The sequence below is a fragment of the Zalophus californianus genome, chromosome 15 (genome assembly GCF_009762305.2).
Source record: "Zalophus californianus isolate mZalCal1 chromosome 15, mZalCal1.pri.v2, whole genome shotgun sequence".
Taxonomy (NCBI): Eukaryota; Metazoa; Chordata; class Mammalia; order Carnivora; family Otariidae; genus Zalophus; species Zalophus californianus.
The window spans coordinates 82,051,745-82,060,892 of NC_045609.1; positions in this window are offsets into that span (position 1 = coordinate 82,051,745).

Here is a 9,148-nt window from a genome sequence, read left to right on the forward strand (position 1 = left end):
TTTCATTACCACACGCCACTCTTGGTTCTCAACAGGAACCAAATCAGGTGGTGGGTGACGGAAGTGTGAGAAAGTGTATGCGGTCGGCTTTCATCAGAGGTCCCAGGCCCAAATCCCCAACTACCTTGTCATTTAGCTCTACCTGTGGTGACTAGAGGCAACCAGGCCCAGGGGTGAGAGGCCCCACGCTGCACAGAATTATCGAGAAGATCTCTCCTCCAAGAGGCAGTCAGTGGCTGGCAGGGGGCCCTTGCTCTGTGTGCAGACGCAGGCTGGGAAGCCTCACTGATAGAACCCCTGCATCATCCAAGTTTCTCCCCCCTACACTCCCAGTTTCTGAAGTCAACAGAGCATCAGTATTCCTGTTGCAAGGCAAATCTGAGTCTTAACGTTAAACGTGTAATTAGAATAGTCACGTGTGTACACAGAGCTGCCACGTTCAAGTGGAAAACCCCTCCAACTCAGAGGATCGGTGAGCAGATGCCTTCACCACGGTCTGGTCACTCAGCTCTGGTCAGCTTTCCTTTGTTTAAACTGACCTCCCCAAGCGAGCGTGCAACTCTTGATCTCAGGGTCGTGAGTTCAAGCCCCACGCTGGGTGGAGAGCTTACTTAAAATACAGATAAATAAATACAGATAAACAAACAAACAAACAAACTGACCTCCCCGCCATCAGGAGAACCATTAATGCCCCGGGGAGGACGGACCCTTGTCCGACACGGCTCCCGAGCTCTCACTTCTGAGCAGGACCCCGGGCTCACCTGTTTTTTCATGAAGTGACCGCAGCAAATCAAGTCCTCACAAGCAAGTGTCCTGCACAATAGAACTTCAAGTAAAACTCTACATGTTGAATGAGCTTATTGTCTCCCTCTTGTTTGCAAACATGTACACAGTGAGATCTTGATTATTTCAGAGCTTGGAAAAACAAAATTGTCTTCCAGCCTGTTTGAGTGCTGGATGATTTTTCTGGCTCTTGGAGAAATGCCGAACCTTTTTGGAAGAGCATATCTTGTGCATCCTAAACCCTCCCACTGGGAGGAAACCCGGATCGAGAGGGCAAGCCTGAGGAGCACGAAGCTCGAGGCAGCAGGTGGAGACCTTTCCCTACAAAGACGCATAGGCAGGAGGTACCCCCACCCACGTCTGCTCTCCACCAGTGGGCTCTGCCCCGCCACGTGACGGTTCTCCCCTAACTACATGCTCACAAATGCAACATGAGTCTTTCTTTGCTTCTGCAAAATGTAGTTACCCAAACTTTAGGTTTAGATTCCAGGGGAAAGAAATCGTCTCGGCCTTCTGACAAGTTGCCAGGCTCTCGAAAAGATGATAGAGGTCAAAAGACCCGGGCTTTTCCTTGTAAGTCAGCCACTTGCTATGTGACTTTACACAACATAATTAGCTTCTCTGGACTGTAGTCTCACCAGGGTAATAAGACCTGTGCTTGCTTCAGCAAATTGTCAGGATACACGAATATGTTAGAAAATTCTTAGAAGGTACAAAGCATCACACAAATGTAAGTTATAACCCTTAATGGTATCACGTGAGGTTAGCTCCCATTATGAAACTGATGATGGAACAGAAAATAAAATTTAGAAAACGAGCAGAAGCACAAAAGGACAAATACCGTAGGACTTTACTCACATGAGGTACCCGGAGTAGGCAAATTCGCAGAGAGAGAAGTAGAATAGAGGTTACCTGGAGGGGCGGGGGGGGGGGATGGGAAGTTAGTGTTTGATGGGGACAGAGTGTCTGTTTGGGAAGATGGAAGGGTTCCGGGGATGGATGGCGGGGACGGTCACCCAACAATGTGAATGTACTTAAAGCCACTGAACTGTACACTTAAAAATGGTTGAAATGGTACATTTTATGTTATATATGTTTTCCCACAATACAATAAAACCCCAACAAAAATAAACGAGCAGATGGTTTAGGGAGACACAGGATTCTTTACAAGAAGATCATCAGAAAGAGTTGTGTCCATGTGTTTGGTATGTTTGCTTTCTATGGCCAGATTCTATGAGAAGCCAAGACCTCATCAAAAGGTATTTATGCTTTTGCCTTTTGAGAGGCACTATCCATGTCTACTGATGACCACCCCCGGTATTATGTCCTCACCAAGAGCGGCCTGCCTATGGGACTGGGCCCGGAGCCAGAGCAACCTCTCCTTCCTTGGACAGACACGGACAGATGCTCCCAATGTTTGCTCACTCCCCGCCTTTATCTTGTGTCCAGGGCTAACTATGTCCTCTGCACAGAAGAGTCTCCCTTCCTTAGAGTGGTCATAATCAAAGCAGGGAATACACCGACTTCCTATATATGGATGACCCTATAATTTATCCTCCAAAACGTGATGCTTTCAAGAAAGGGAGACCATAGCCCTAGGTTGGGACAGTCCCGGGAAAACCAGGGCATAGGCTCTCACTGCATCTTTCCCACCCCACCGAGGCTGCTCCAACAGATAAAATCCTGGCCATTTCTTTCCCCTAGCTGTAACTCTGTCCTCTCTAAGGAAAGGGGGAGAAAACAGCATCCAGGGAGAGAAGAGAGTCATTCAGACGCAGCTCTTCGATAAACACCCTGGAGCAGAAGCTGAAACCCTTGTGAGTGGGAACGTTCTGTGGCCGATGAGGTGGAGTGTGTCTGTTCCCTGAGGAAGTGGAGAAGGAAGAGGGGCGCATGGGGTGAGGCCAGTAAAAAGGCCGAAGACCACCTGCTTGGTGGTGAGAGCACCCTAAACCCACGCAGAATGTTGACTGACGTTCCCAGAGGCATACGGTACCCATACATGAGTGGGTGTTTGGGGAAATCAGTAAAGACGTGGGCCTTGGGGTGATGGAAGTAACCTGGGGCTAGGAACATGTGGTTGCACAGCACTGAGAATGTACTAAATGCCACGGAATCGCTCGCTTATTAAAATCATACATTTTCTGTTACGTGAATTTCACCTGAATTTTTTTTTTGCAAACTGTGGTCTTCCTGGTAGATCTGACACAGGCATGTGGCAGCGGAAGGCAGAGGCCAGCCTGGCTCCGGGAGCCAAGATTCGCACACAACCAGATGTCCAGGGGGCAGGAGGCCCCAGCCGCCAGCTGGGTTACACGGGGGGAGAGGGGGTGGTCACCTAACTCGCTGTAGCCCACAAGAACTTAAATTTTCCACTTCCGGTTTCCAATGTCTGGCAGCCAACTGTCTTCTCAAATAAGTAGAACAATAGACTGTCTACTGATACCCATTTCAACCAGAAGACATTGAAAGTAAAGGTATGGGAAAAAGAGGTCCCAGCTAAGTGAGGACAGAAAGAAAGCAGATGCAGAAAAACAAATACCAGAGAAAATTGAATTCACGGTGAAAATCATTGAAGAAGGCAACAGGGGTATTTGATATTGATGGAAAGTTTAAGCTTAAGCTTGCCTACTCTTGACACCGTTGCTTCAAAATCGGTTAGGCATTTAAAAAGATCAGATGGGGGACACCTGGGTGGCTCAGTAAGTTGACTCTTGATCTCAGCTCAGGTCTTGACCAGGGTCGTGAGTTCAAGCCCCACCTTGGGCTCCACACTGGGTGGATCAATAATAAATAAATACATAAATAGATCAGATGGGGTTGATAAGCCCCCATACCTGTGGTTTAACACACCTCTCCCCGAAATTGATCAAATAGACAAAAATTGATCAAATAGTCCAAAAACCAAATAACCCCCAAACCCACATTCATAGAAACTTTAAAGCACAATTCAAAACAAAATATAAAAATCTGTATGTTTTGCTAAATCATTACTTAGAGAGAAAGTCAGAATCTTAAGTGTATACACTGGAAAAAAGAAAGATTCGAAATTGATAAACTGACTTACGTTAGCAGCACAATTGCAAAGAAAGCAGAAGAAAGCAAGTGATTAAGTCAGCAAGAAATGCACAGAATGAAAGAATAGGGAGAATCCACAAAACCAACGTTATTTTCCAAGAGACTAGTTTAAACGGACAAATGTCCGGCAAGGTTGAGTGAAGAAGGGTTAGAAGGAGAGAAAGAGAAAGAAGGCCCAAGTTGAACAGCTAGGCGTGCAAAAGGGAATATAGTTACAGTTACAATTCAGATTTTAAAAATCGGCAGAGTAATTTGATGTAAACTTTAGACAACAATGTTTGAAAACTTAAGTAAAAATAAGTAACCTCAAAATGTGTGTTACACTATTGTGAATTTAGAAAAAAAAAAATCCCACAAAATCAGAACAGATCTATTAAATAAATTGAATCAGAGTCAAAAATCTCACACAAAAGGCTGATCTAACATGCTGACAGGCGCATTTTACCAAACCCTCAAATAATAAGTAGATTATCTTTCATTTACATAAATCATCCCCCCCCACAAAAAATATATATATTACTTAATACAAAGTTCCTCAAACTCCTAGCATCATGTCAATATCAAACTCAAACAAGAGCGCCTAGAAAAAGGAGAAGTACTGGCCAAGCTTCTGCAGTAGTCTCCGGGCTAACCTCACTGCTGCTATTCTTGCCCCGTTAGAGTTTATTCTTACAGCCCAGAGTGATCTACTTAAAGTATAAGTCAGATTATGTTAGCACCTACCACTCTGGCCCGTCCGCTACCTTGCCCCCTCGCTGTTCTTCGGGCACACCAAATACTCCTGCCCCAGGGCCTTTGTACTGGCTGTTCTTTCTACAGAGACCACTCTGGGGAGCTTTGTAAGAAGAGACACCACAGAGCTTGCTCTCGCTCTCCCTCCCTCTCTCTACCACGTGAGGACCCAGTGAGAAGACAATGTCTGCAAATCAGGCGGAGAACTTTCACCAGGAACCAAATCTGCCTTGATCTGGGACTTCCCAGCCCCCAGAATGGTGAGGAAGAAAATGTGTATGGTTGAGGCCCCCCAGTCTGCGGTATCTTGTCTGGCACAGCCTGAGCTAAGACACCTGCTAGAGTAAGTACTTGTTTATCATTGTCTCCCCCTTGGAAATATAAACTCCGCAAGGCAAAGCCTTGTCCATCGTAATTTCCTCCTATTACTCTCCTCAGGTGTAAAGAATAGTACCTGGGGCGCCCGGGTGGCTCAGTCAGTGAAGCGTCTGCCTTAGGCTCAGGTCATGATCCCAGAGTCCTGGGATCGAGCCCCACATCGGGCTCCCTGCTGAGTGGGGAGCCTGCTTTTCCCTCTGCCTCTCTCCCTGGCTTATGCTCTCTCTCTCCCTGACAAATAATAATAATAATAATAAAGAAAAGTAGCTACTTCAGAGAGCCACTGTGGATCACACGGGGTGGTGGCCCCTGCCATTCTACTAGAAGAGGGCCTGCGCCCAGTGAGTGCTCAAGCACGTCACTCCTATGAGCCGCCTGCCCCTGGACAGTGTTCGGGGGGTGACCACATCACGCTGCCAACCTCACAGGGTCACCAGAATTGCCAAGTGCTTTGCCTTCCAGCTCCGTACCCCAGCCAGTGGGGGTGGGCATCTGGGCCTCAGGTGCAGACAGACTTTCCTCCCCTCCACCACGGGAAGTCCATCCACTGTCCTACCAGTGACATCCACCCAAACCCAAACACCTCCGGAGGCTTTGGGCCACCTGCAGATGTGATTCCAGCCTCTCGTCCAGCGTCAGCAGGACACGCGGATTTCCTGCCCCTCCCTCGTGTGGCTGTTTGCCGTGTCCTCGAGCCCACCTTTGATAATCTAACAATGACAGTAATAATGAGCGTTGGCTGAGATCACAGACCAGGGCGTGCCCTGCCCCTCTGTTATTTGTAAGCTCACGACAACCCTGGAGTGGGGCAACAGGGGAGGAAATCAGGTCGCCTGGGTTAAGCTCGTGCCCCGGTCACCTGGCTGATGCTCAGCCCAGTGCCTCTTTCCGCCTTCACCCCTGCCTTGAGCTGGGTTTGCTCGGCTCGGCTGCCACTTCCCCTGACCTAGAGGAAGTGGGTCCTTGGGAAAGCCCAGGCTTCGGGCCCTGACAAAGCCACTTCTCCCCAAACCAACAGAGCCCACCACTGAGCATCTGTCGCTGAATTGGCCTAATCTTTGTGCTGAGAAAAATGAACCCAGAAAGTGCATTCCTGCATTTCTCGGGGCCTAATCAGTACATTTTACTGATTTTTGACTTGGAGGTTTTTAGAGACCCAGCAGATTGATTATAGGAAATCAAATCCATTCAGAGAGAAGCCCAGCTCTGTTTCATCATTGGCCAGGCTCAGAATTGTTTCAGCAATAACTTCCTTCACCTGAATTAAATCACACCTTTCCTGTAAGAAAAGAATGACTCAAATTGAGTGGTCTTGAAACTTCCCTGCCATTGTTGGAACCCCGAGTCCAAAATTATATCCTTGGTCCTAATAACTAACCCACTCACAATAAATGTGAAGTTGAACTTGATTAGATCAGGCATGGTTCCATAAACGAGGAACTCCTGTGGCATCTTACCTTTTTAAACCATGACCTTGCTCCCCTTCCTATACACTCTCCCTTTGCTGCTCCCCAAAATCACTCACGAAACCACTGAAAGGTATACTCATCTTGGATAGTTGTTAAAAAAATTGGAAAATTTTGGAAAAATTGGAAAAATCTTCTGGCTGGCCCAGTCAGAAGAGCATGTGACTCTTGATTCTCAAGCTCATGAGTTCGAACCCCACACTGGGTGTAGAGATTACTTGAATTAAAAAATAATGAAATAATACAAAATAAAATAATAATAAAAAATAAAGAATATTTGGTAAACGGACAAACAAAAAAAAAAAAAAAAAAAAAACACCCGTAATCCCAGGAAACTGAAACAGCTCATTAATGGTTCATGGCAGACGTCCACAGTGTGGCCCTTGAAGGCGTGAAGACTAAAGTTCCTCTCAGTGCGTGGAGAATCACGTGCAGAGCTTCGGGATGGCTGAGGACCACCTGCCACAGGGACAGGCCACTGCGCCTTCCTTCAGAGGGGCAGCTTTCTACCGTGTGTGTGTGCGCATGTGTTTTCTCCTCTCTGCGTTGCTTGTGTTCCTGCTCATCCTTGTTCATTTTCAGTTTTGTTCTTGTTTCTGCATCTTCTTCCAGGATAAGTTCTTTAAGAGATGAGTCTTTTGTTACACGTGCTCTCAAGTTCCACACTTAAGAGGACACAGAGAGACAACCAAGTGGCTGTCTGCTCGCGGGAAGAAAGCCCACGGCCGACGAGGGCATGGAGGTCCCGGCTCTCGGGGCCACACCCTTCGCTGAAATTGGTAACACGCCACTGCTTCAAGCTACATGCTAGACCATGCGGCAATAAAATCTCTTCTACTTTGGAGCCCAATATTTCAGGATGGGGGCTGGTCAGAGGCTCCGAAAGTGTCAACAGGTCCTAGTTGTGATCTTTCCTAAGTGATGAGAGATCTGGGCACCTGGGTGGCTCAGTCAGTGAAGCGTCTGCCTTCGGCTCAGGTCATGATCTCAGGGTCCTGGGATCAAGCCCCGCACCGGGCTCCCTGCTCAGCTGGGAGTCTGCTTCTCCCTCTCCCTCTCTGTTCTCTCTCTCCCTCTCTCCGTAAGTAAATAGAACCTTTAAAAAAAAAAAATGATGAAAGATCTGAGCCTCAGTTTCCTCATCTGTAAATCTGGGAAGTCTCTAAGGATCCCTCAGTGGGGCTTTCCCTGGCTCCCTGGCCACTGCAGCCCTCCTGTAAGGGAGCTGTGATGGAGAGACCTCTCCCCCTGCCATCGTAGCTCTGCCCCGCCCTGGACTCCAAGACCTGTGCTGACCTGAGGCAGAAAAGACATATAAAGCTTCAGCCCCTTGTCTGGGATTTGTCCTGTGATCTAGTCCTGACATCCCTAGCCCAGTTCAGGAAACCAGGTATGGGTCCAATTTATTTAGGCAGCAAACACAAATGAGCCAGCGCTTGGAGCTGGGCCCTGTGCCAGAATGCATAGAGGAGTGGTACTCATCCTACCCCCAGCAGCCCCAGGGGATGCACAGGAGAGCCCAACACAGTCCTCAGGTCTGCACCCACCAATGCCCAGCCCAGCGAGCACATCTGTCTGGGTCCCTGGCCTTGAACCTCGACCTGTCCTGCACCTGTGGACCTAATAGCCACCCCACCCCTCCCTACTCTGACCCTCGACGGAGCCCCTCTTCCTCAGATCTTAAGAGTTCTGCCCTGAGCTCTGGGCAGATGCAGAAAGAGATGGAGAGATGTCCCGGGCAAGATGGCATGGCTGTCCCATCATTGTCCCCACTCCCGTGAGAACTGGTCTACCTGGCAGCCCGGATCCCTGAGCCACCCCAGTTGTACTTACAGAGGACCTTCCTTTACCTACGTTACCATGGCTGAGTTTCTATCTCTATCAGAATGATTTAAAGTGAGAGAAAAGGCAGCGCTCAGATGTAAGCCGTATTCCACAACTGTGGAAACAGAGGATCGCAGCGGCCAAGGAGCCTGCCCGGTCCACCCCGTGATGCCCAGGGGCCCAGGTACAACTTTGAATGCGACCGACAGGCCTTTGCATTACACTGCTGAAGAGGGAACGCACATGCTCCATGGCTAAAGGTGAGCACAGATCACTCGGTTTCTAAATGTAACCCCATCGAAAGACCTGAAAATCTCTCGTGGCACCATCTCATTAGCATTTCAAGGGTAGGTCTTGACGCACCATCTTTGGAAAAGTAAGATTGGGTTTTGTACATGTGAGATGCTGAACACCTCGGCCTGTTTCTGTTTGGGTCTGACCTGAAACTTCACTAATAGTAGGGGCCTAGCTGATGACCTCAGCCAGCAGGAGCAATTGTTACAGAATACGATATATATGCCGAGTCTAAAAGCAATTCAGTTTTCACTTTCTCCTTTGGCCAGAGGAGTTGGCACGGGTAACTGTTGATCCAATTTGGCTGTCTGGTTGAAACAGAAGAATTGGGAAAATTAAACACGTTTGTGAAATCTAAGCATACCTTTTATCTATTAATGCCCACATCCTAATATTTGGGGTTTGATTTTTCAGTTAAGAATAGTAGCTAACATTTATTGCGTGCTTACAATGGGTAAGAAACTTTTAACCAATAATCATATTTAATCTTCACAGTAACCTATGAGACAAGTATATTGTTTTAGAAACTACAGTAATTATTATATGGGGACCTCCCAGGAACCTGCCCACGGTGCGCAGCCAGCAAGTGGCAA